This window comes from Dendrobates tinctorius, unplaced genomic scaffold, assembly GCF_039654945.1.
Source record: "Dendrobates tinctorius isolate UK_male_01 unplaced genomic scaffold, ASM3965494v1 ptg000009l, whole genome shotgun sequence".
Taxonomy (NCBI): Eukaryota; Metazoa; Chordata; class Amphibia; order Anura; family Dendrobatidae; genus Dendrobates; species Dendrobates tinctorius.
Genome location: NW_027361677.1, coordinates 13,035,378 through 13,063,032, shown reverse-complemented (window position 1 = coordinate 13,063,032; position 27,655 = coordinate 13,035,378). Strand labels below are relative to the sequence as shown.

The window sequence follows — 27,655 nt, the reverse complement described above, 5'->3', positions numbered from 1 at the left end:
AAGAGTAAATCTCTATATTAGCTCAAGGCCAGGCGGACATGCAAACTTTTTATAGCTGCAGCCTTCAGGGACCTTCCTGGAGGTCCAATTGGAGCAGCAACAGGACCTGAGCATGTGACCTCCGACCTCCAATGACAGGTCATCTCACAGGCATGCTCAGTAGGGGGAAAAGCAGGACTTAGTCCCAGGAGCATCTGCTTGCTGCTGACTCACGCATGATACAATAGCAGAGCCAGAAGGAGCAACCAGACACCTAGCATTAAACTGGGCAAGGCACTGGGACTGACATCTCTGCTGAGCAGTCTCCTCTCCAGCTGGAGCGGAATGGGAGACCGCAGAAGGCAAGGCTCGAGTTCCCTCCTGTGCAGAGGCAGGAACCGGACACCTAACACATGACATATTCTTCCATACAATAATATAGCCACCACAGTATAATGGACCGCATATATTGCTCCATTCTACACTCCCTGACAGAAGTTATGTCGCTTAGACACATTAAAGGTGCCAGCCACCTTTGCAGTGGATCTGGTCTTCAGCCTTTTGATAATCCAGGCTTTGGTCGCAGGGTGGATTTTTGGCATGTTGTCAGAGTTCAAGTTGCAGCTCAAGTGAAGATCTGGGGTGCTGGGTTTCTTTAACGTCAGGTTAAATGTAACGTCAGGTTATAAGCTTTTATTTAGATAACTTGGATAAGCAACATAACTTCTGTCAAGGAGTGTATATAATGGGCCCCCCCATTTATATCTCAATACAATATAATGAAGCCCATATATTGCTTATACAGAATAATGAACCCTTTATAATTCTCCATACAGAATAATGGATGCCTTAGGCTAGTTTCACATTTGCGTTTGGAGGCGAAGCGTTGGGCTGAGGACGCTCGCCGTGCTCCGCCCCTTGCCGCGCCTCCTCCGGTCATGAAGCGGCATGCACCCATAGGCGGAGTTGACCGGAGGAGGCAGAGCTTCACGACGAGCGTCTGCAGCCCAACGCTTTGCCACCAAACGCAAATGTGAAACTAGCCTTACAATGCTACATACAGGATAATGGGGCCCATATACTGCTTCTTACAGAATGGGGCCCATATAATGCTTCATTCTCCATAGAGAATGAGGCCCATAAAATGCTCCATACAGAATGGGCCCCGGATAGTGCTCTATACATACATAAATAATCAAATACCTCTCCTTGTTACCCACTAGCCCCTGGCCCTGTCTATTAAGCATCTTGTGACTCTGCACTGCTCAGCCCAGAGGGCATGCTGCAGTGACGCCATTGGGCCCTCTTAACTGAGATATCACACAGTCATATGACGAAGAAGAGACAGGATCTGTAGTCAGAGTGGAAAGAGGAGAGGTAAGTATTTCAAACAGTTTAAAGCATGGGGGGCCAGTGGCAGTGTAGGGTTGAGCAGGTTCGCAGGATGCAGTGACGAGACACTAGACGAATGGTGGTTACGAAATTAATTTTATCTAACTTTAGCCGCTGGGCTTGGCTGAACAAAACAAGAATTAAGAACAAAACAAACAGTCCACGCAGGGACTCAACAATCTTAAACCAAATATAATGCCACTTAGCCTTCCAGGGACTGTTGGTTTCGGGAGCGTGGCCGCGTAGAGGTCGCTGAGGCGGCTGTCCTGAAGTCTCGTTACCCCGGGTAGGAATGGGGCTCAACAGGCCCTGAAGACAGCGATGCCGGTGGGGCGCAACAGGCCCTGAAGACAGCGATGCCGGTGGGGCGCAACAGGCCCTGAAGACAGCGATGCCGGTGGGGCGCAACAGGCCCTGAAGAAAGCGATGCCGGTGGGGCGCAACAGGCCCTGAAGAAAGCGATGCCGTTGGGGCGCAACAGGCCCTGAAGAAAGCGATGAAGGTGGGGCACGGTGATGATGCAGTTCTCCAGATGACCTGTAGCCGTCCTTTATCAAGGAGTCTCTCCCAAAGCCGGGGTAGCGGGCCTTTTATCTAGCCTGTGACGAGGTGGCGTTTCTTCAGGCCGGTGACGGCCGGGTCAGCGTGATGGGGGAAGGCTGGAGGGAAGTGTCCAGGCCTCTGTGGTAACGGGTAGTCACGGCCACAACCTGAGGTAAAGTTCCTCTCTCACCAAGGCGGGGGGCAGCAGGGATGATTCTCTCAGAACGGGGGCAGGGAGCAGTCTCTCGGAACAGTCTCTCACATCAGTAAATCAACAGCTTTCTCCTCACATGCTCCTCTCGGTGCCCCTGCAAGTCACCCTGCATCCTGCCTTCACTCTCACTCTCTCCCAACTGCCACTGCCACACGTCCCCTGCTCCTTTTACCCTAGCCCCGCCCCCTGTCGCCCTGACAACTTCAGTCGCATGTCTCCCTTTGTAATCCTCCTGATGTGATTCTCTCAATAACTCTGATGGTGGTCCCCCTGGTTCCGGCCCTAACACTATATGGGGGCCCTCCTGACCCACAGCAGCACCCACACTGGCACCGGGCTACCCCCCGACTCACAGGTTCCATAGCATGCTGGTGTCCCCGATGGCGAGTGGGTCCCTATGCTTGCTTAGGGTCCCGGCACTTGTCAGTGGTGAATCTGGCCCTGTAAGGTGCACACACTGAGTACCATAAGCTGTATAATGGACACTTTGTAAATGGGAATTTGAATTTTGAACTAATTATGGATTCAAGTATAATTTAGTTCAAGTTTCTTTTAAAAAGAGTTTTCCGATTTTGGAAAATGCTTGTCTCCTGGCTGCAGACTGCTTTAAAAAAAAAAAAAAAAAAACAAAAAAAAAAAAAAAAAAAAAAAACTGATTTATCCGACTTCCTCCGATCCAGCTCTGAGTCTCTGCAACGGTTTCAAGTGTACAGTACAATCTTCAGGGCTAATGTCACATCAACAGCGCTGCAGCCAATTAGTGAGCCTAGCTCTGAGCAGCTCGTGCTGGCGATTTGGGCAGAGACAATGAGCTCAGTAATTGGCTACTGTAGAGGACATCAGTGCTGCAGACAATTACAGGCACTGGAAGCAGCAGTAGAAACTGAGCACTGGATGCGGGGAAGGTGAGTAAGGCACAGATTCTTTTCTTGAAAAAACTGTAGCCATGGCACAGGAGGTTTTCCAAAGTTGGAAAAACCCTTTAGGGCATGTGCGTACATCTTTTTCAGGCCAAAATTTTCTTTAAAGTGCTAACTTAAATGCTCAAGTAAATGTTTCCAAAGATGTCAATTTCAAAGAAGTGAAGGGACCAAACTTCAAGTATTTTCCACTCTGAAGATGCTCTACATTTGATACAAGAAGTCAATGGGAAAGCTCAAAAGACACCCAGGGATGTTGTTGACCATTCAGCCATCATTTGTTCTTGAAAAAATGCTAGTGGGTGGTTTCTTTTTTGTTGAATAAAGTTGAAAAAAAAACAAATATAAAATGTCGGTAAAAAAAAAAAAAAAAATTCCACAAGAATGCTGGAAAAACCACACTGGCAAACAAGAATGTTGAAAAAGCACTAAGGAAATTATTAAAAAATTAAAGAGGGTTTTTCAGGAACTGCCACCAATTTTCCTAAAGTATTTATTTAGCTGTGTTTTTTTTTATTAGGTTCTCCTGCCTGAAGAAGATGCACCTACTCCAAGTCCGGGATCACACATGCGAGGAATACGGCTGAGTCTCGCATGTTGGTACCCGGCACTGCCGCTGGCACTTGGAAGCAAAGCGTGCTGCTCCATGTATTGCTATGCGGCCGCACTCTCCGATCTGAGTGCCGGCGGCAGTGCCGGGTATTAACATGAGAGACTCGGCCTTGTTTCTCGCATGTGTGATCCTGGCCTAAGAGGGAGAACAATCATACCATCATTTGTGTTTTAGTGTGAATGCTATTCCTATCGCAGTAATATTGGACCATGGTGAGAGGTGCATGACACCAAAAAAATGTTGTGAATTGTTTGACTGTGAAAAGGGTGCATTGAGCACCTGTGATTGATTTGGCCAGTCACTTTAGTCTTACAAAATCCCTTAAAGACACATTGGGAGGCATGAACTCTTGAAAAATGCACAATAGAAAGTATGGAGCCAACAAGGGAGAATTCTTATAGTCCACAAATGCTTGGCAATAATATAGGCATCAATTGTGACTAGCAAATGTCTGTGTTACACATCTGTCCTAGGTATCCCAGGCTCCGCTTCCTTCCCCTTGATCCACTGCCATTTGTTGCTCGCCACTTCGGGTTTTGCAAGTTGCCAGGCATGAGTCATCTCCCTAGACCTATTTCAAGCCCATTAAAACACACATCTGTGTCTTAGGATTGAGTCTATAGACCTCTAGGTTTGGTGTTCTCCACCTTCTGTGCATACTGATCTATATTTGTTTCCATGTCATCTCTCCTGCTGCTCCAGAGATTCCTGAATGTGCTCTGTCCTCGCTGGCCACTTACCATACTACATCAACAGCTGGGTTCCCTGTGCCCAACCAGAAATAGGCTTAGAGGATCTACCTCACCTGGTGAACCAGAGAGTTTCCATAACTCATGTTTATGTGAACTCACACCAATTTTGACACAATATTGGATATTTCCATGCTACATAACTTCCTCTAGTTAAAAAACATCTATGCAACCTAAAATGAAGTTATTTCAAATGAATAAAACCCAACAGAAGGTACAAGCAAAGTTTCATATTTGAAGAAGTCAACTTTTTCCTATCATCCTAGCCTATTCATGTTACTTCAAGCAACAATACTTACAGAAAGTTCAACAAAGATGGTCATCTTCAACTAGAGATGAGCGGTACAAAGAGTATGGTCGAGGCAAGAAAAAAAACATTCATGGTCATAAATGTAGTTTATGCCAAACGATGGGCGATAATAAGCATAATGCACTCGCCATCTGGCTGCATAAAAGAACATTTATTTCATATGCAGATGGTTGGAAAATGCGCTTTTGAGTAGACTCTTGCTTCTCCCTAGTGCTTAGGTTTGAGTAACTGCATAGGAATATTCCACATTTTATATATGTTACATCTAATCATTACAGTCATAAAAGGTATTGTTTTACAGGAGAAGAAAACATATTGTGGATTGAAATTCAGTAACTATTCTTAAAAAGGAATATACCAGCAAATGATGTGTGGTTTTGTGGGACAGCAAATGTAATGAGGAAAGTATAATAACTATTATTAGAAATATTCCACACATTTTTAGCGTTTCAGTTACAGTATCGCCAGTCCTGTAGCAAGGTTTACAGAAAATATTTAAAATGGCGTGAGGGGGCTCAGCACAAAAAAAAAAAAAAAAAAAATATAAGCAGATTTGGGGGCACTCCTTTTTTTTGTTTTTGTTAATTTTTTTAACATTTTCTATATGTTATACCTAATCCATACACCAATCAGGTACCGTATATACTCGTGTATAAGCCCACCCAAGTATAAGCCGAGGCACCTAACTTGCCACAAAAAAAAAAAAAAAAACAGGGAAAACTTATTGATTTGAGAAAAGCTGAGTATGCATGGTTCCTCATCCCCATCCTTGTATGCAGAGTCCCCTCATCCCCATCCTTATATGCATTGCCCTTTCATCCCTATCCTTGTATAAATGGCTCCTCATCCTTATCCTTGTATGCATGGCCATCTCCTCCCTATCCTTGTATGCATGGCCATCTCCTCCCTATCCTTGTATGCATGGCCATCTCCTCCCTATCCTTGTATGCATGGCCCCTTCATCCCTATCCTTTTATAAATGGCTCTTCATCCCCATCCTTGTATGCATGGCCCCCTCATCCATATCCTGGTATGCATGGTTCCTCATCCCTATCCTGGTATGCAAGGCCCCCTCATCTCCATCCTTGTATGCATGGTCATCTCATCCTTATCCTGGTATGCATGGTCTCCTCATCCCCATCCTTGTATACATGGCCCCTTCATCCCTATCCTTGTATGCATGGTTCCACATCTATATCCTTGTATGCATGGCCCCCATGAGAAAAGCATTAAAAAAAATCCTACTTACCTTCCTTGTGCGCCCTCGCGGCATCTTGGTCTGGTGCCAGCAGCTCCTGCGGCCGAGCGATCACGTGTCCCTACTCATTAAGGGAATGAATATTCACCTTTCTACACACCTATAGGAATAGAGAGAGGTGAATAGTCATTTCTCTTAAGTAGCGGGGACACATAACCGCCCGGCAGCTGGAGGAGCCGGCTGCTGCAGCTGACACTGTGCCAGTGCAGTGAATATTAATTTCTCTTTAGCAGCGGGCACAGGAGTTAGTTGCAGCAGCTGGCTCTTGCCTCCTGTGACCCTCTGCTCCACCGCTCCACTCCCCTGCAGTCTTCTGGGACAATAACTCAAGAATAAACCGAGGGGGGGCATTTTCAGCACAAAAAAAGTGCTGAAAAACACAGCTTATACTACAATATATACGCAAATTTTATTTAAAAGAAAAGAAGAAATACTATTATTGATACAAATTTAAGGGGTTATCCAGCTTTAAGCTACATGTCTGTAGTCATTCTGTGTGATTGCAGACTTGTGAATCCTCACAGTGTGCTGTGAGGTTTCTCCGATGTCGGTAGCAGTGGGCACGTGATCGTAAGTATGTGATTTGCAAAACCTCACTCAGTGCAAATGTATTGAGATGGGAGATGTCGACATGAAGGTCTGACCACATGGAGAAGAAACAGGAGAATTCGGCTCTAATCAGACGAGACGTCAGCCGTAAGTTCCTGGATGTAAATATTATTCTATAACTGTTCTGTGTGATAATTTTATCTGTAAATTCCCTTATTCTACATTCTCACATTTGTGTGAAATGCCCGTGTGCTCCCAGGTTTTTTTTTTTTTTTTTTATCGGCTGGCACACGGGCTTGTAGAGTTTTATTGGTCCATTCACACATACATGAAAATCATGGATCTGAGAATAAGATCCGTGAGGGTCAGAGAATATTCTGTTCTGATTTCGATCTTGAGAATCAGAATAGGACATGCTCAATGCATCGGTTATAGATTGCAACACACTGACACTGCACAGATACAGGAATGTAGCCTTATTATGTACAGCAATCTCTTAGTATATAGTGTACTCACTTATGTATAGCACAGTCACTTAATATATAATGTACTGACTTATGAATAGCAAGTTCCTTAGTATATAGTGTACGCACTTATGTATAGCACAGTCTCTTAGTATATAGTGTACTCAGTTATTGTGTATATCACAGTCCCTTAGTATATAGGGTATTCACTTATGTATAGCACAGTCCCTTAGTATATAGGGTATTCACTTATGTATAGCACAGTCCCTTAGTATATAGGGTATTCACTTATGTATAGCACAGTCCTTTAGTATATATTTTACTCACTTATTATGTATAGCACAGTCCATTAATATATATTGTACTCACTTATGTATAGCACAGTCCCTTACTAGATAGTGTACTAACTTATAATGTATAGCTAAGTCACTAACTATATAATGTACTCACTTATTATGTATAACACCATCCTTAGTTACAGTTTCCTCTTTTATTATTTATAGCACTGTTTCTTATTACATATCATCCTCTCTAGTTATAGATGATGCCATCCCTTATTATATAGCTTTCTCTGCTGTTATGTACAGTATTGTCTCTTACATAGTGCATTATTTTTATTTTTGCTATTCACAGAGCTTTTTTTTTTTTTTTTTTTTTACATAGTCCCCTCTCTTATTATTTTTAAAATGACTGCTGATGGCGCAACCGGTGACCAGATGACTAGGCCATCAGTTCCTCCATTAGAAAAGAAGCTTTCCCATGCTCCATCAGCCATCATTGCACTATATATTAAACAAGACAGGACGGTATGTAACAAAGACTGGGGCTCTATAAGTAATCCAATATGTAAGTGACGGTGCTGTACATAACAAGAGAGGGCACTGTGTATTAAGGGGCAGCAATATACATAATAAAGGAGACAAAGCTTCTGGGAGAATGTCCTATGGACAGAGGAGACAAAAATGGAACTTTTTGGCAAGGTACATCAGATCTATGTTCACAGAGGGAAAAATGAAGCATATAAAGAAAATAACACCGTCCCTACTGTGAAACATGGAGGAGGCCTGTTATGTTCTGGGGCTGCTTTGCTACATCTGGCACAGGGTGACTAGAATATGTGCAGGGTACAATGAAATCTCAAGACTACCCAGGGATTCTAGAGAGAAATGTGCTGCCCACTCTCAGAAAGCTTGGTCTCAGTCGCAGGTCTTGCAACAGGATAATGACCCAAAAACACAGCTAAAAACACCCAAGAATGGCTAAGAGGAAAACATTGGACTATTCTGAAGTGGCCTTCTATGAGCCCTGACCTAAATCCTATTGAGCATCCTAGGCCAAGAGCTGAAACATGCCATCTGGAAAAGGCAACCTTCAAACACGAGACAACTGGAGCAGTTTGCTCTTGAGGATTGGGCCAAAATACCTGTCAAGAGGTGCATAAGTCTCATTGACAGTTACAGGAACTGTTTGCAGTGATTGTCTCAAAAGGTTACGCAACAAAGTATTAATATTATTTCTGTCCAGGCCTATTTCATGAGTTTTGTTTAAATTCTGTGGAAGCATAGTTGAAAAGCAACGTCTGACTTTCATTTGTTCATTTTCATAGATTTTTGATTATTGCTTTTTTCAGATTCAAGTTACCGTATATACTCGAATATAAGCCGAGTTTTTCAGCCCCCTTTTTGCACTGAAAAAGACCCCCCCTCGGCTTATATACGAGTCACGGTTCTGACTTACATTTTATCGATGCAGGGAGGAGGTCCCCGTCGTCTCCGGTATATGTCCGCGGTCCCCTGCAGCCTGTCAGTGTCCCGGCGGGTGATGATAGGGCCGGCTTTGTCAGTGGGACAAGTGCTGGTGTCCTGAGCTGGCGGGGACACCGGCACGTTATGGGGGGGGGTCACATACCAGTACTTGCAATAGTCACCTGTCCGCATTCCAAGTCACTGCACGCCGCTCTCCTGTCTTCCGTCTTCTGGCAGTGACGTACAGGTCAGGGGGCGCGATGACGTAGATAGTACGCGCCCTCTGCCTGAGCCACTGAAGAGCCGGCAACACTGAGGAGCAGCTGTCAGCAACGGAGGTGAGTATATAGTGTTTTTTTTTTTTTAAATTCCAAGCAGCGGCAGCATTAGCAACATGATAGGATTACCGGTAATCCTATCACTTGGGCAATAAATTATCATGCATTGGGGCCACTATTATTCACTGTGCAGCAGCAACCTGATAGGATTACCGGCAATCCTATCACTTGGGCAATATACCATATTACAATGTATTTAGGCCACCATTATTCACTGTGCTGCATTATATGGGGCATATGTTATGCAGCGTTATATGGGCCACTCATATCTAGTTTTATTTTTGAAATTTACCAGTATCTTCGGCTATTCCCACCCTAGGCTTATACTCGAGTCAATAAGTTTTTCCAGGTTTTTGTGGCAAAATTAGGGGGTCGGCTTATACTCGGATCGACTTATACTCTAGTATATACGGTAGTCCTGTGACCCTTGTGGGTTTTTCTGTCATTAAACGAGGGGTACCAATAATTTTGACCACATGTGTATAAAGCTGAGTGTATAGCCCCACTCTGCATAGCCACACTCACTCTAATATCCCACCCGTCAGCCAGAGCCACCAGGCTACTACACCGAATATCTCACATCTCGTCAGAGCCACCAGACTACTACCCTTAATATCCCACATCATCCTGTCAGCCAGAGCCACCTGACTACTACAACTAATATCCCACATCATCCCGTCAGCCAGAGCCACCGGACTACTACCCCTAATATCCCACATAATCCCATCAGCCAGAGCCACCGGACTACTACCCCTAATACCCCACATCATCCCATCAGCCAGAGCCACCAGACTACTACCACTAATATCCCACATCATCACATCAGCCAGAGCCACCGGACTACTGTCCCTAATATCCCACATCGTCCCGTCAGCCAGAGCCACCGGACTACTACCCCTAATATCCCACATCATCCCGTCACCCAGAGCCACTGGACTACTACCCCTAATATCCCACATCATCCCGTCAGCCAGAGCTACCGGACTACTACCCCTAATATCCCACATCATCCCGTCACCCAGAGCCACTGGACTACTACCCCTAATATCCCACATCATCCCGTCACCCAGAGCCACTGGACTACCACCTCTAATATCCCACATCTTCCCGTCAGCCAGAGCCACCGGACTACTACCACTAATATCCCACATCATTCCCATCAGAGCCAACATTGTTAGATTGGCGCTGTTACACTGATTAAAATGATACCTGGGTTGGAGAAATCCATCTTGTGTTTCTTTTTTTTAATATGTGTTTGAATTTTTAAGCTAATGAGATGCTTCATGCCAGACAAAGAGAAGGTCCTGATTCTGGGCTCCTTTTGCAGTTTGTGTCAGAGGGTGGTCTGTGTTGGCACGGTAATAAATTATGCTATTCCCAGCTTTACAGATGGATGATAACACCATAGAAATATGAATAATAAGCCTCAGTTACCACAAATGTATACAAGGAAAACTGTTGCTCAAAGCAACCAATCACAGCTCAGCTTTCATCTTTTAAACAGCTCTGGTGAAATGAAAGATGCTTACTTATTGGTTGTTATGACAACACAGGCAGTGTAATCTGTTGTGGTCAAGAAGTTGTGCCTATGAGATTATATATGTTAGATATTTAATATATACACATATTAGATTAGGTATTTATTATACGGGGCTTTGCGTGTGGCTATGTGGAGTGGACATGGCTTGATACTATATACATATATTTAAAATCTTTTATTACTAAACTTTAAAATTAAACTGTAAACTTTAAACTTAATTGCAGGTAATGTATTCCAACATTTAGATTGCAATATTAAGTTATAGAATGCCTTGCAGATATATTGCCGAACTATTCACATGGCTCCCTATAGGCTCGGATCCGTCAGAACTGGCTTATCTAGTCATTGTATTAAATAACTATAACAGTTTAGTCAGTTATATATAGTTGTCAGCTGATGTAAATTGATTTAAATACATTCTGAAATAACCTGAAGCGGCTATTCTGTTTGACAGTAAGACAAAATCATCAGTATATCACTAAAGATTCACACAGTCCTGAAAAATGGGTATTAGGCAAAAAGATAATGATGCAGCCATTGGATGCTGAATGTAAACTAATATCTGGGGAACAGACTTAAAACACCCATCTTATTACTTTTTATTAAACGTAAAATCAATTACGTTACGGGACTTACATATGGAAGAGTAAAATAAGAAAAAAAGCCTTTTCATTTTCAGAAAAATACACATCTGATAAGATATATCAACATCTATTAAATGTGACAGCGAGGTCAAAGAACCAGTTCAAGGTTGGATTATAAATATGACAACTGGGGCAAAAACCCAAGAGCCTCAACCATTCCTATGGCACATAGGAGTTATATATGGGGAAATAAAATGAATAACGGCAATATTAAAATGAATCAGAAAATAAAAAAAAACAATTGTATATAATATTTTTCCTGTTATGATTATTATATAGCAAATAAGATTCTGTTTTCTTTTATATTGTTTTATAAGTTCAAAATTTCATTAAAATTGTTATGTTTTATTCTGTTTTACTTTATTCTCATTAGTATATAGGAAATATAAAGTTTTGGTTCTTCATGGGCGGAACTAAAAGTAGAATTTGAAAAATAGTGTTTGATTTTTTTCCCCTTAATAGTTTTTTTAATTTAGTTTATTTCTTTTACATATAGTAAGGATATAGGGTAATAAGAAACTGTTTTGGGAGGCTGACACAGTTTGCTTAGATCCTGCAGCTTCTATATCTACCGGCAACCACAAGATTGTCAAAACTGGAATTGAAAGCTCCATTGGTACCAGTAAATTTATTTGGTAATTAGTTTCTGTGTCAATCTGGAAATCAGAAACTATATTAGTGTATTACACCACCTTTGTTCTAGGGAGTGTGGCTATTTTTCATAGATTTCTCTGCTTAGTTACATTAGAACCAGCAGTGATCTAAAATCAGGTATTAAAAGCTGGTCCTGTGTATGACATCAATCTCGAGTCAAGGCAACTTGATAGAAGAACAATCTGTAGGAAGATCTATCTTGTGAAAACCTAGAAGGATCCAACAGGGTCTTCTCCGCCTTTATCTTGATAGTATCAAACCATCAGGTTGCTGGTCTTGCTCTTCGCCTTGTTCCTTCTATTCTTCCGGCCACAATTTCCTTCTCCAGTGATTGCTTTCTTTGTATGATGTGTCCAAAGTAGGAAAGTCAGAGCTTGGTGATCCTGACTTGGAGTGACAGGTTTGGCTTGATTTGTTCCAAGATTCATTTATTTGTTCTTCTTGCCATCCGTGGTATTGATAACATCCTTCTTCAGTACCTCATTTTGAAGGCGTATGTTCTTCTTTTTACTTGTTTCTTTATCGATCAGATTTCGCATCCATGTTATTAAAGAAAAAAAAAAAAAAACGACTACAGGTGCTTCTCACAAAATAAGAATATCGTCAACAAGTTAATTTATTACAGTTCTTCAATATAAAAAGTGAAACTCATTATAGAGAGTCATTACACACAGAGTGATCTATTTCAAGTGTTTATTTCTGTTAATGTTGATGATTATGGCTTACAGCCAATTAAAACCCAAAAGTCATTATCTCAGTAAATTAGAATCATTAACAAAAAGTATCTGCAAAGGCTTCCTGAGAGTTTAAAAAGGTCCCTTAGTCCGTTTCAGTAGCTCCACAATCATGGGGAAGACTGGTGACTTGACAGTTGCCCAGAAGGCAGTCATTGACACACTCCACAAAGAGGGTAAGCCCCAAAAAGGTCATTGCTAAAGAAGCTGTCTTGTTCAGAGTGCTGTATCCAAGCATATTAATGGAAAGTTGAGTGGAAAGAAAAAGTGTGGTAGACAAAGGTGCACAAGCAACTGGGATAACCACAGCCTTGAAATGATTGTTAAGAAAAGGCCATTCAAAAATTTGGGAGAGATTTACAAGGATTGGACTGCTGCTGGAGTCATTGCTTCAAGAGCCACCACACACAGACGTATCCAAGACATGGGCTACAAGTGTCGCATTCTTTGCATCAAGCCACTCATGACCAATAGACAACGCCATGAGCGTCTTACCTGGGCCAAGGGGAAAAAAAACTGGACACTTGCTCAGTGGTCCAAAGTGTTTTCAGATGAAAGTAAATTTTGCAAATCATTTGGAAATCTAGGTCCAAAAATCTGGAGGAAGAGTGGAGAGACACACAATCCAAGCTGCTTGAGGTCTAGTGTGAAGTTTCCACAATCAGTGATGGTTTGGGGAGCCATGTCATCTACTGGTGTAGGTTCACTGTGTTTCATCAAGACCAAAGTCAGCGCAGCCGTCTAACAGGAAATTTTAGAGCAATTCATGCTTCCTTCTGCCGACAAGCTTTCCGGAGATGAAAGTTTCATTTCCCAGCAGGACTTGACATTGAAATTTCAACATTGAGAAAAGTATCAGTGCCTGGTTTCAAAAAACAACAGTATCACTGTGCTTGATTGGCCAGCAAACTCGCCTGACCTTAAATCCATAGAGAATCTATGGGGTATTGTCAAGAGGAAGAGGAGAGACTCCAGACCCAACGATCCAGAAGAGCTGAAGGCTGCTATCAAAGCAACCTGGGCTTCCTTAACACCTCAGCAGTGTCACAGGCTGATCGCCTCCATGCCACACCACATTGGTGCAGTAATTGATGCCAAAGGAGCCCTGATCAAGTACTGAGTGCATTTACTGAACATACATTTCAGTAGGACAAAATTTTGAATTTTAAAATCATTTTTCAAGCTGGTGTTATAAAGTACTCTAATTTACTGAGATAATGACTTTTGGGTTTTCATTGGCTGTAAGCCATAATCATCAACATTAGCAGAAATAAATCACTCTGTTTGTAATGACTATATAATATATGAGATTTGTATTGAAGAACTGAAAAAAAATTGAATTTTTGAGGAGATTCTAATTTTGTGTAATTTTTTGTCTTCATAAAAAAAATGCTCCTCAATTCCTCTGTAACCTTTACAATGACCAAATGCCACCCAGCTACTTAAAATGTGGTAATATTTAGGAAATCATGTTGAGTTTAAAGAAGTCCTAGTGCCTTCAAGAAAATTTCAGAAAGTAAAAGAAAATCAAACAATAAAAACTGTGATCTAAATGTATATAATTAGGAACATTGAAAAATAAACCAATTTAGAAATAAAAGACTTAAGTTTACTGAAATTGCAAGACTGGCCTACTCCAAGACAGTGAAGGCCGTGCAGGTATTTCTGTGGCTTACTGAATATTATCGACAGTTCGTGAAAAACTTCACCTGTATTGTCAACCCATTACTGGAAGTATTGAATGGAGTACCATCAGGTGCGAAGAATCGGACCATTCAGTGGGGAGATAGTCAAGAAGAAGGCTTCCAAGCCCTGAAGATGGCCGCCTTGACTGAGGCACCCATTCTGACCTATGCAGGCTTCTCTCAACCTTTCATTCTTCACACTGATGGAAGCCTACAGGGACTAGAGGCGGTATTATCACAGAAGCAAGATGGAAAAGAGCGAGTAATTGCCTATGCTAGCCGGTATCTATATGACTCAGAATGAAATCCAGATAATTACAGTTCTTTCAAGCTGGAATTGCTGGCGCTAGCATGGACGATGACCGAAAAGTTCGCCGAGTATCTGTCTGGGTCCGAAGTCTTGGTGCACACTGATAACAACCCTCTGGCCCACCAAGAAAATGAAAAACTAGGGGTCTTGGAGCAAAGATGGGTAGCTCATATGGCAAAATACCGATATAAGATTTCAGCTCCTTTGCGATATGCAAACACACATGCCGATGCTCTGTCCAGAGTGACTCACGAATGACCCAGACCCGGGTGAAGAATTGGAGGCCAAAGAGATCACAGGGTTTCGGAACCACGTCAGGACATTGGTGGGGATGCAGAGACAGATCGGAGAGATGTCGGGGGAGCACATGCTGGGGCGGCCTCATGATAATCAGGTGAGGCTTCAGCAAGTAGATGTAGAACTCGCACAGCTGAAACAGTGGGTGGATTTGAAATGACTTCCCAGCCGAAGTGAGAGATGCTCTGTCTTCAGGAATATTGCAGATTCTGAGGCAGTGGGAGAGGCTCCATTTGGAAGATGTTTGCTATATCGGAAAGTGCAGCTGGTGCGAGAGTTAGGGGTTACCTGGAAAGTGGTACTCCCCGAAAAATTGATCAGCAAAGTGGCCACAGAAGCTCATGAGCGAGCCCGGAGATGTTCCAGTGGCTACAAAGTTGTTCTATCATCCTCGACTGAAGACTGCAGTAGATGAGGCTTGTCGGCGATGCAGGAACTGTGAACTAGCTAAGCCTCTGGAACAGAAGGCCCCTACGCAGACCATCGTGACTTCTGCTCTCCTAGAGGTGCTAATTATCAACTACTTAACCATAGGTCCAGCTCACCACGGATACGAATGTTGTTTGGTGATGACTAGTGATGAGCGAGCACACTCGGTAATGTTCGGTACTCGCCCAAGCATCGCTGTACTCACGATGCTTGACGAGTGCTGAGCATTTTTGGGTTTGCTCGGTGGGAGTTCGGGTCCCCGCCCTGCATGTTTGATGCTCTTTAGACCTGGCGCCGCCCTGCTCACCACATTCAGCTCTGGAATCAGATAATGTAGGGAAAGTTGCTGCTGAGATAGGATCAAATTTGGGGGTTTCAAAGTTAGTGTGGGTATACCATAATTGAAAACACAAATCCAGCTAAGTAAACAATCCTTGTTAGCACTGAATATGGGGTATATAGATTGCAGTGCTAGGTAGGCAGGGAGTGTCTGTGGGTATATAGATATCAGTGCTAGTCAGGCAGGCATTGTATGTGACATACTTCATTGCATACATCAAGAGGGTCCATTCCATTACTGTCTGCTGCTGCCGATTACAGATATATACATAGCCCCAGGTATCAGTGGCCAGGAATAAACATTTTTGCATCTTCATCCTGATTATTTTATTCAAAAGCAATCCAGAGCACACTTTTTTTCTTCATTTGCTTGTTGACACTGCAGAATACAGCCAGATCCTTTTAATAATACAATGTAAAAATCCAGCTATTTTAGACGGGTTTGCTCGATCACATCTGAGTGCACAGAAAATTCTGCCATTTTTGTGGTACTGTATAAATTTTTGGAGTGTCTTATACAATTTCTTGACACAATTTTGATGCCAAAAAAAAATTTAGCTACAGGGCAGATATTTTCCACAGGGTTTTGTCCACCATATGGTCATAATTGTGCCATTTCAGGCCTCCATAGAATTATTTTTGTTGTGTCTTAGCCTAATTGACAATTTTACTGGCCAAAAAAAAAAAAAAAAAAAAAGATACAGGCCATAGATTTGAAAGTGTGGTATTCCTCTATCTGTAGGCTACAAATTGTGGCATTTGAGGCCTTTGTTCAACTGTTTTTGCTGTATGTTACCCTGGTTCTTGACACTATTTTCCTGTAAGAAAATAAAAATGCAGGCCACATATTTTACATTGTGGTATTTCCATCACAGGCCTCGCCTATCTTTTGGGCTACAAATTGGGGCATTTTTTGGGCTCAATTGAACTGTTGTTGCTGTGTCTTAGCACCGGTTTGCTTTAAAAAAAAAAAAAAAAAAAAAAAAAAAGAAAAAAAAAAAAGTGCTACCTACAGGCCAGATATTTTAAACTGTGGTTTTTCCTCACATGGATCACATATACGTTTACTCCAAAGTCAGTCATTTTTAGTGAACGTGCAAAATATTGTAGTCCATTTAAATTGGGCAAGGCACGTAGCAAGGGACAGGGAAGTGGACCATGATGGTGAATACAGAGGGCGAGGCCGGGGATGTGGGAAAGCTGAAATTGACCCACACCAAACACCCACATCTTGCTCAACCTTCCTGTCACAATTACTAGGGGACCACAGCAGCACACCACTATTGAACCAAGAGCAGTGTCAAAAGGTTGTTGTTTCGATAGCGGATAACGCTTCCAGTCACTTTGCCGCCAGCACCACCACTCTTCCACACAGTCAAGTCTCAGTAGCTGTGAGTCTGGACCGCATATTTCTCACCCTGATCTTCCTTCCTCCCACCATGCAGAGTGCCTGGAGACAACTGATCCAACACTGACACAGCTTAGACAGAGTTGATGACTTTTCCATTTAGAGATTCTGGCCTCTCTCCCGATGCACTTGAAGTGGGGCAAGAGGAGATCGCATGTAGCGATGACCAAATATTTGAGCAGCCACGTTCACACGAAGGCGATGGTGGGAACGTGTCACAAGAGGTGGACGATGATGAGGTACAATTGCCAGAAAGTCAGGAGGAGGACCAGGGTGCCAAAGTGGAAGCCGAGGTGGTGGATGATATAGTAACTGACCCAAACTGGCAGGAGCACATGCAGAGTGAGGATAGCAACACACAGGGGGAGGGAGGCATAGCACCCTAACAGGCAGGAAGAAGCAGTGTGGTGGCCGCAGACAGAAGATGGGTAATGATTCCTCGTAACACCAACACGAAGGAGGTTGCCTGTACAAGTGTTCTGTCTTCCCGAGTCTAGTTTGTTTTTTTAAAGACTCGGCTGATAACCCCAAAAAGGTCATTTGCACCAGCTGCCATGCCCACATCAGCAGGGGTAGCAAAACTATCAGCCTGACCACCACCAGCATGATCAGGCACATGACAACAAAGCATTTGACTTTGTGGGCTGAACCCCAGGGTCCAGGAACACTGTCTGCAGGTAACACCACTGCTTCTTCCGCTGTTGTGCGTGGAAGCCAATCCCCTGCCCATGGTGCCTGTGAAGATGCTTCCTGCCCTGCACCTATCATTGCACACACTCAACTAGCACCATCATCAAGCACGTCCACGTTGATTAAAAAAATTCCCTTCTGAAAATGCTGGCGGCAGAGGTCACAGTTTGTTGGACAACCAAGGAGTACAGGCGAAAGACATCTCCAATTCATCAGAGGCAGGGGGACACTGGCAAAGTTCTGGGAGAGTTTTCTCACACCCTCCCATTACAGTGGTCTTGAGGCGTGGGGAACGCTCACAAAAAGTGCAAAGTTTGGAAGATGCTGAGGGAGTACCTTCCTGATCGTACCAACGTCCTCCGTGATTCCTCTGAGCCTTATAATTATTGGGTATCCAAGCTGGACACATGGCATGAACTGGCTCTCTACGCCTTGGAGGTCCTGGCCTGCCCTGTCGCTAGCGTTTTGTCAGAGCGGGCTTTTAGTGCCGCTGGTGGAATTATAATTGATAAGCACATCTGCCTGTCAGCTGAAAATGACGACAGGCTGACTCTTATAAAAATGAACAAGGACAGGATTGGGCCAGACTTCTCAACACCACCGAATGATAGCAGCGTAACATACACTCAAATCCTCTTCACACCCACACATGGGTATACACTTCCTGATTTTGGCTATTTGCTGTTATTCTCCTTCTCATCATCCACCAATAGATCACCAGGGTGAACGTGTTCCATGAATGCAACAGCCACGGTATTGTTGACAAGGGTGTTTATGATGCCCAGAAAAAAAAAGGTTGACACAGTAGCTTGATACGTACCCCCCAGGGTGAAATGTTTGTCTGCCCATACACTTAGTGTACGGGCATTACCAGTATAGGAGACCTGCTCAAGTAAACTGGGAAAACAGTTTTTGGAGGCCATCCTCCACAACTCTTCCAAGGGGGATTGGAGTGCGTGCAAATCTGGGGCAGGTCTTGTATTCACCTCATGAGCAAACTTTATGCAAGTTAAAAAAAAAAAAATTACAATAATGGTAACTTTGGTTTCCTGTGGCCCTCCAGGACGTAGGTTGAAAGGCTTATTGGGGGTGCATGTAACTTTGATGAAGGGCAGGCCTTGCATTCAATGCATAAGCAAACAATATGGGAGTACCAAATTATTACTGGGAACTTTGTTTGCATGTGGCCACCCAGGACATCTGTTCAATGGGTTATTGGGGTGCATACAAATTTTGGGCAGCCCTGCTAGTCACTGCATATGCAATAACAGTATACGAGACCCACTGTTTAATAATGGGAACAACAAAGCATAGCCGGTTGATGGCTCTCTAAGAATAGTGAGGGTTGACTGCTGGCCCTATAAAAATAGGCTTTGTGACCGTCAAGAGTCCCTCCTTCATAAATGAAACAGGATGTGTCTGATGATGTGTCACACACCACAAGGGCCAAATAAGGTTGTAAAATGTTAAAATTACATTTCCCAGTGAATGCATTTGTATGGGTTGAAAGCAATGCTAAAGTTAAAAATCGTATGTGTGAACGTAGCCCAAGTGGTGGAGGACAATTTTTGTTTTGGGTTATTTATTTTGCCTTGCATGCAAATTATTACCGTGGTAAGAATGTTCCTTAACACATTTCCCTGGAAAATACATTTTGGTTTAGTTTTTGTATGTTTTATTGTGTACCTGTAAAAGTGGCGTCAGACTGACAGCATTGTTCACATCTGTGACCTGGAAGTCAGAAATGCTTCCAGGGGTCTTCCCCATATTGTTCCCATGTCATTTGAGCACTGTTCCCATCAATTTCTGACGTTTTTAGACATTAAAAAGACTCCCGGAAGGCAAAAATGCTCGGTTTTCTCATAGACTCACTGTAACAATTATATGGGTACTACGGAATCTGATTGTGTGGGATAATACGAAACTAAGACCAAAGTCGATGCAAATGAGCATATTAACAAGAGAAATAAAACTAACAGAGCACTTCCTGCAATAGTAACGAATGCACAGCACAATATGGAAATGGTCAGTGTAACTGAAGAGCAGGGCACGACCGCTAATATGAACCAGTCTAACAGTAATATGACGCAGGTGTGCACAAGGCACTAAATGTGGGAGTCCTGCAGTACGTATGAGAGTAAGCACACAGCGTTTAATAAGGAAGTCGAGCTATATTATGAATGAGCATGCACATAGCATGAAAGTGTAGAAGTCCAGCAGTCATATGGGTGGAAATGCACATGGCACTTAAATGTAGAAGATCAGCATTATACAGGAGTGGCATTAACAGGACCTTTTTTGGGCTGAAAGTCCCACACAAGTCCAACACCGCAGCCCAACAAACACAGGCCTAGAGGAGATGGTGGTGTCAGGATTCTTTACAGGCCACAAGAGATCCAGAGGTGAATAGTTCCACACTAGAAGTCCAGACAGTAGATAAGCACAGACAGCATCAAGGAGATGCACAGAGGACAGTAGGAAGCATAATGTGGAGAGGCAGAGCACTGAGTAACAAGCAGCAGCAGCTGGGAGTCCACCAGTAGTCAGGCAGGAACTTAGAGCCAACAGCAACAAAATACTCAGGCAAAGAGGAACACATGGCTTGGACATAAATAGTCACAACAGACAGGAAGTTCCATGACAAGGCGAGATACAAGACACTCTTGGATAAGGGCGAACAGGCACCAAGTAAAGTCCAGAATCCTTACACTTACATTAGGCTCATTGCTTGGGTTGAACCCAGAGCATTCCAATTTGCTCGACCCAAGCAACGATCACCCAAGCATTTTAGTGCTCGCCCATCACTACTGATGACTGATCATTTTGCCAAATTTGCTGTGGTGACTCACACCTGAGATCAGACTGCCGAGTCAGTAGCACAGGCCATTTGTCGAAACTTCATCCGGGTGTACTGTTGTCCGAAAAGAATTCACTCTGACCAAGGTGCCTGTTTCCAAGGACAAGTGACGTAACAATTGCATCTTCTGTATCAGATTGAGAAGTCTAGGACAACGCCCTACTATCCACAAGGAAATGGGGCCTGTGAGCATTTCAATCAGACACTGATTCAGATGTTGAGAACATTGGAAGAAGACAGGAAAGTCCACTGGCCTGAGTATGTAGCCGAATTTGTCTTCGTGTACAACATACGGGTGCACAGCACAACTGGATGCACGCCATACACCCTGCTGTTCTGCCGAAAAATGCAAGAGATTACCGAGCTGGAACTGGATCCAGAGGAGAACTACTCACTGTCGGGGGTGTCCACCTGGGTCCGTGAACATTGACACCGTTTGCAGACTCTACATAGATTGGTACACACCAAGTTTCGGAAGCTTGAACACCATGAGACAATGCCCCTGCAAGTGACAGCTCTCAAGGCCGGAGACCGAGTACTGCGCGAGACAAACAACCCCGAGGCAAGTTGGGAGTACCAGTGGGAAAAAACTCCATATTGGGTAAAACGCCGAATCGGATCTGATGATCATGTCTATGAGGTTCAACCTGAAGGAGAAGGAGCCCCCACTCGAGTAGTCTATCAAAGTATGCTATGTCCTTGCTTGTCACGAGATCCCGACCAACCGGAGAGAGCACCATATGTTCCTGAGATGCCCCATTCGGCAGCTTACGACTGTGAAAAAGAAGAATCCTTCGACCCAGACGGCCCGCCACTCATCAATCCATAAGAAGTACAGGAGCCTGAAGCTCTAAAGATGGCTGCTCCATTGAACTCAGACGTGTCCCCGTCTTTGCCCACTCAACCTGAATCAACCACTCAACTACTCAACCTGACTTATGATACACAGAACGAACAACAGCCGGAATACCTCCTAACCATTACGAACAAGACAAATTTATTTGGCAGCAGATAATTCTAGAGATTGAGGAATGTCAATGCTTACTGCAAGAACTCTCACCTGTGGAATGGTGAGCTAAAGGAGAGCTGGAATGTAAGGAGGAAGATTGGGCTGCGGGTACCTCTCCTGTGCCAGGTCCGGCAATGTTGGGGCTGTCTCCTCTGTTGTCTGGGGGAAAGAATAAAAGGGCGGACAACTCTCCTTACCTGGAAGCAGGGGGTGTGGCTAAACAGCAGCACGCTCGGAAGCAGTCAGTTTTGGCAGGCAGCAAGTGGCTGGCGAAGGACAGTGCTCCATCTCTTGAGCACCAGTGCTCCAAAGGGCCTTGTGCGCCAGCTCTGGCTGCCACTGGCAGGATTGTTGAGAAGAGAGGTGCTGTGCGCTCCAGTACTCTGAGCACAGCGGGTGTACAGAGCAGAGGAGGCTGGGTACCAGAGAAATACCTGCGGCCCTCCTTGGGTGCACCTGCCGAGGTTCACTGACAGGACCTGAGAGACGCTGTGGCTTCTTTACCTCGGCCAAAGCAATTCACGTACTAAGGGCTCAGCGGAAGGTACCAGACACTGACCGCTGCCACCAGAAGACGGACCACCGTATGAAGGATTCACCTCTAGACATCATTTCAGCAGTGGATGACACTGCAACTCCCTGCAGGATCATCTGCCGTGGAGGAGTACCAAGGACACGAAAAGTTATTTCTAAAAAGACTGTTCTCATTCTGTACTTATTTTTCTACATATTTTCCCCTTAGTCATTTGTCTCCCTGTGAGGAGTAAATCCCTTGTTCAATTAAACTGTTCAGTTTGTTAACCCTTGCTCTGCTTTCTTTCACTGCATTCCGCATCTGCTGACAAGATACCAATATGTGGCTAGAGTCATCATTATGTGGGAAGAGACTAAGTGTACAGCATGTAAGCACAGGGGAAATATCTTCTGTCGTCCTACTTCAAAGTTAGATTCCTAAGTATTATGGAGCATCATGGGCAGGGGTGTTTCTAGGATCCAAAATAATCAGGGGTCAAAACCCTGAGACATTAGCTTTGCATCCTACCCTTCCCCCAAGCAAAAAAAAAAAAAAGTAACATCACTGATATCATAATGATTGTTCTCTGAGTATAGATAATGTAAATGAAACCTACAGTCCCATGTAACCCCACAGTTAATAGTTTTTATAATGCGGCAACAGAACCAAACCAAAGTACAAAAGATACATGCAATGTGTTGGGGAAAAAAAATGCATTGCATTGAAACATGTTTCCACTTAGGACTGTTTCACACATCCGATTTTGGTCATCAGTCAAAATCCGCCAATTTTATTAAAAAAAACGGATCCATCAAAAAAGGGGCGGATCCGTTTTTCCCCCATTGATTTGCATTAGTGGCGGATTTTGACTGATAGTCGTCAGTTGGGACCGTTATTTGATGGATCTGTGAGAATTTTAGCGGCTCCCGGGCGAACCAGACAGACACTGCAATGTTGTTTTGGTTGACGGTCAGCTATTTTTAACTGCGCATGCCCGAAAGGTGAAAGCCGGAAGCAGTTTTAACCCTGATATGCTGTCCCGGGAGCCACTAAAATTCTCTCTCTCCCCCCCCCTTTTTTCCGGGCATGGGTACCTTTAAAATTCAACCTTCACCGGATCCGTACATACAACGGTTCGGTGCCACACTTTGCTGTCAATCCGCCGACGGATCCGTTTTCCGCCATTTTCGCAGATTACAACTGATCGGAAAAATGGATGTGTGAAACAGGCCTTAACTGTGCATCTTGGTGGAAAAAAAATGAATGTAAGGGATGTGATATTATAATGAGACTATGTTCACACCTAGATATGTACATTCCGTTTTTAGAAGCAAACAGATTGTCTTAAGTCAAATAGTTGCATTACTAATGCAAGTGGAAACTGTGGGGTCTTAGATTATTTTGGGGGCATCTGAGTTCTGTTATATGTCAGTTTTATGATGAAAAATAAATCTTCTGTGTAATGGTCTTTTACTTCTATTATAAAAATGGAAACATAGCGGAAGTCAGATGCCCCCCGGCCCATATTATTCATTGGGGTCCTTCTGCTCCCCTTCATATCAGTTTTAGGCCATGTTCACATGTTTAGTATTTGGTCAGTATTTTACTTTAGTATTTGTAAGCCAATAACAGAAGTGGGTGATAAATACAGAAGTGGTGACGTGTTTCTATTTATACTGTCCTCATACACGCTAGGGTGTGCAATGGGACATGCAGCTAAACCCTCTGTCTTCTTTAACCCTTTTCTGACATATGATGTACTAGCCCATCCATGTGCCCTGGGCCTTAATGCCCATGGACGTGATAATACATCATTGCTGATCACGGCCGGGTGTCAGCTGATTCTCACAGCTGACACCCGGCACTAAGTGCCAGGAGCGGTCACGGACCGCTCCTGGCACTTTAACCCCCAGCGCACTGCGATCAAACATGATTGCAGTGTTCCGTGGCATAGGGAAGCATCAGGCAGGGAGGGGGCTCCCTCCGTGCTTACCTGAGACCCTCAGAACAACACGATGTGATGACGTTGTTCTGAGGGCCTCCTCCCTGCAGGTCCCTGTATCCAAGAGCAGGCGCTGAGAATGCTTCCTACACTGCCTGTCAGATCGCTGATCTGACACAGTTCTCTGCAAAGTGTCAGATCAGTGATCTGATATAATACAGTGATGCCCCATCCTGGGACAAAGTAAAAAAGTGAAAGAAAAAAAAATCATGTGTAAAAGTATTTAAAAAATTCCTAAAGAAAAAAAATCCTCAATAAGTACATTTCTTTATGCAAGGGTGGTTTCACATTAGCGTGAAAGGCCGCAGCATCGGCCTGCGCATGGCCGCCGCTAAGCCCCGCCCCTTCCACGCCTCCGCAGGTAACTCCGTCTATGGGCGCATGACGCTGCATGCGTCCCCTATCTTTAGCACTGGGGATGCATGCCGTGCGCAGGTATGCGTTTGGCGGCGCATGCGTCCTTTTGATGGGTGTGCCGACCTGCGCCAAACGCAACCTGTTGCAATTTGGTGCGCTTGGCGCACCATCAAAAGGACGCATGCGCCACCAAACACACACCTGCGCACGGCCTGCGTCCCCAGTGCTAAAGATAGGGGATGCAGGACGCATGCAGCGTTATGCGCCCGTAGGCAGAGATACCAGCAGAGGCGTGGCAGGGGGCGGGGTTTAGCGGCCGCCGTGCGCAGGCCGACGCTGCGGCCATAAACGCTAATGTGAAACCACCCTAAAAAAATAAAAAATAATAAAAGTACACATATTTAGTATTACCGCATCCGTAACGACCCACCCTATAAAAATATCCTACTAATTAACCCCTTCAGCGAACACCATAAAAAAGGCAAAAAAACAATGCTTTATCATCATACTGCTGAACAAAAAGTGGAATAACACGTGATAAAAAAATGGATATAAAGAAACATGGAACCGCTGAAAACGTCATCTTGTCCTGCAAAAAACAAGCCGCCATATAGCATCATCAGCAAAAAAATAAAGTTATAGCTCGCAGAACAAAGCGATGCAAAATTAACTATTTTTTAGTGCCAAAGCATAAAAAAATTATATAAATGAGGTTTCGCTGTAATCGTTCTGACCCGAAGAATAAAACTGCTTTATCAGTTTTACCACATGGTGAATGGTATAAACGACCCTACCCCCCAAAAGAAATTCATGAATTGCTGTTATTTTTCATTCTGCCTCCCAAAAATCGTAACAAAAAGCGATCAAAAAAAGTCATGTGTCCGAAAATGGTACCAATAAAAAATGTCAGCTCGTCCCGCAAAAAATAAGACCTCACATGACTCTGTGGATCAAAATATGGAAAAATTATAGCTCTCAAAATGTGATGATGCAAAAACTATTTTTGCAATAAAAAGCATCTTTTAGTGTGTGACAGCTGCCAAACATAAAAACCGCCATAAATAGTAAATCAAACCCCCCGTTATCACCCCCTTAGTTAAGAAAAAAGAATAAATTTTTTTTTAAAAAATGTATTTATTTTCAGTTTCCCATTAGGGTTAGGGCTAAGGTTGGAGTTAGAATTGGGGGGGTTTCCCACTGTTTGGGCACATCAGGTGCTCTCCAAATGTGACACAGCGTCCGATCTCAATTCCAGCCAATTTTGAGTTGAAAAAGTCAAACGGCGCTCCTTCCCTTCCGAGCTTTGCCATGCGCCGAAACAGTGGTTCCCCCCACATATCAGGTATCAGCGTGCTCAGGACAAATTGCACAATAACTTTTGCAGTCCAATTTCTCCTGTTACCCTTGAAAAAAATAAAGAAATTGGACCTGTAATATTTTTTTGGTCAAAAAAGTTAAATGTTCATTTTTTTTCAACATTCAAAAAATTCCTGTGAAGCACCTGAAGGGTTAATAAACACCTTGAATGTGGTTTTGAGCCCCTTAAGGGGTGCAGTTTTTAGAGTGGGGTCACTTTGGGATATTTTCTATCATATAGACCCCTCAAATTGACTTCAAATGTGATGTGGTCTCTAAAAATAAAATGGTGTTGTAAAAATGAGAAATCGCTGGACAGCTTTTAACCCTTATAACTTCCTAGCAAAAAAGTTGTGGTGATGTAAAGTAAACGTGTGGGGTATGTTACTTAAGATTTTTGTGCGCCGTATCTCTGTGATTTAAGGGCATAAAAATTCAAAGTTGGAAAATTGCGAAAGTTTCAAAATTTTCGCCAAATTTCCTTTTTCTTCAACACATAAACGCAAGTTATATGAATGAAATTTTACCACTAACATGAAGTACAATATGTCACGAGAAAACAATGTCAGAATCACCGGGATCCATGGAAGCATTCCAGAGTTATGACCTCATAAAGGGACAGTGGTCAGAATTGTAAAAATTCGCCCGGTCATGAATGTGCAAACCACCCTTGGGGGTGAAGGGGTTAAGAAAAAGAGGCTGTAAAGTTGTAACCTTCTTTTACTGATTGCAGATGTGACAGAACAGGGCAAAACTATAAGATGCAATAACAGGAGCATTTCAGAATATATAACTGTACAGTGCATAAGATACAGCTAGTCTGCAATACACAGTAACATGAGGTAATGCTGATGATCACCTATTTAATGCAGCAAACATACTTATAAACACAGGGCTGTAGCACACAGATAGTGACTTACCAGCTATGCTTAGAGCAGGCTGTTTACCAGGAGCATGACAGAGAAAACAGTGGTGTGCTTTCTCCTCAGAAGCATGCAGGAAAAATGGCTGCTGTTCCCTTCACAGTGTTAAAATAAGACCACAATGCAACAGGAACAATCCCACAATGCCCTAGGAACTTCCCATAATACATTGCAAACTAAACTAGAATGTATACATTAAACTGCCAGCAGACGGTGCTGTTACCTTACATTATAAAATATAGAAAGGATTAATACACATTGTCTGTGTAAGGCCTGTTTCATACCTCAGTCATCGGCGATCAGTTGAAATCCGCCAAAGGTTGAAACCGGCTAATCCGTGACGGAAGGATGTCAGTGGAGCACGTAGGATGAAGGATCCGTGGGAGGAGCAATGCAGCAAAAATTAAAGTGACCGCGGCGTTCGCGATTTGCATGTAGATCGCGTGAGGTGGAGCGCGATTGGGAGAGGGATATCGCGTGAGGTGGAGCGCGATCGGGAGAGGGACATCGCATGAGGTGGAGCGCGATCAGGAGAGGGATATCGCGTGAGGTGGAGCGCGATCGGGAGAGGGACATCGCGTGAGGTGGAGCGCGATCGGGAGAGGGATATCGCGTGAGGTGGAGCGCGATCGGGAGAGGGATATCGCGTGAGGTGGAGCGCGATCGGGAGAGGGACATTGCGTGAGGTGGAGCACGATCGGGAGAGGGACATTGCGTGAGGTGGAGCACGATCGGGAGAGGGATATCGCGTGAGGTGGAGCGCGATCGGGAGAGGGACATCACGTAAGGTGGAGCGCGATCAGGAGAGGGACATCGCGTGAGGTGGAGCGCGA

At 43.8% G+C, this 27,655-nt stretch overlaps 1 long non-coding RNA gene across 4 annotated transcripts in view; it reads right to left on the bottom strand.

Annotated features, from left to right (window-relative positions):
• The window catches only part of LOC141096333 (uncharacterized), a 272,072-nt gene extending 245,104 nt beyond the window's left edge, over positions 1-26,968 (bottom strand). For all 4 annotated transcript variants that reach the window (XR_012233668.1, XR_012233667.1, XR_012233670.1 and 1 more), the window contains exon 1: positions 26,820-26,968. This is a non-coding gene — a long non-coding RNA (uncharacterized lncRNA). The remainder of the gene's footprint in view (positions 1-26,819) is intronic.
• Between the last annotated feature and the right edge of the window lie 687 nt (positions 26,969-27,655).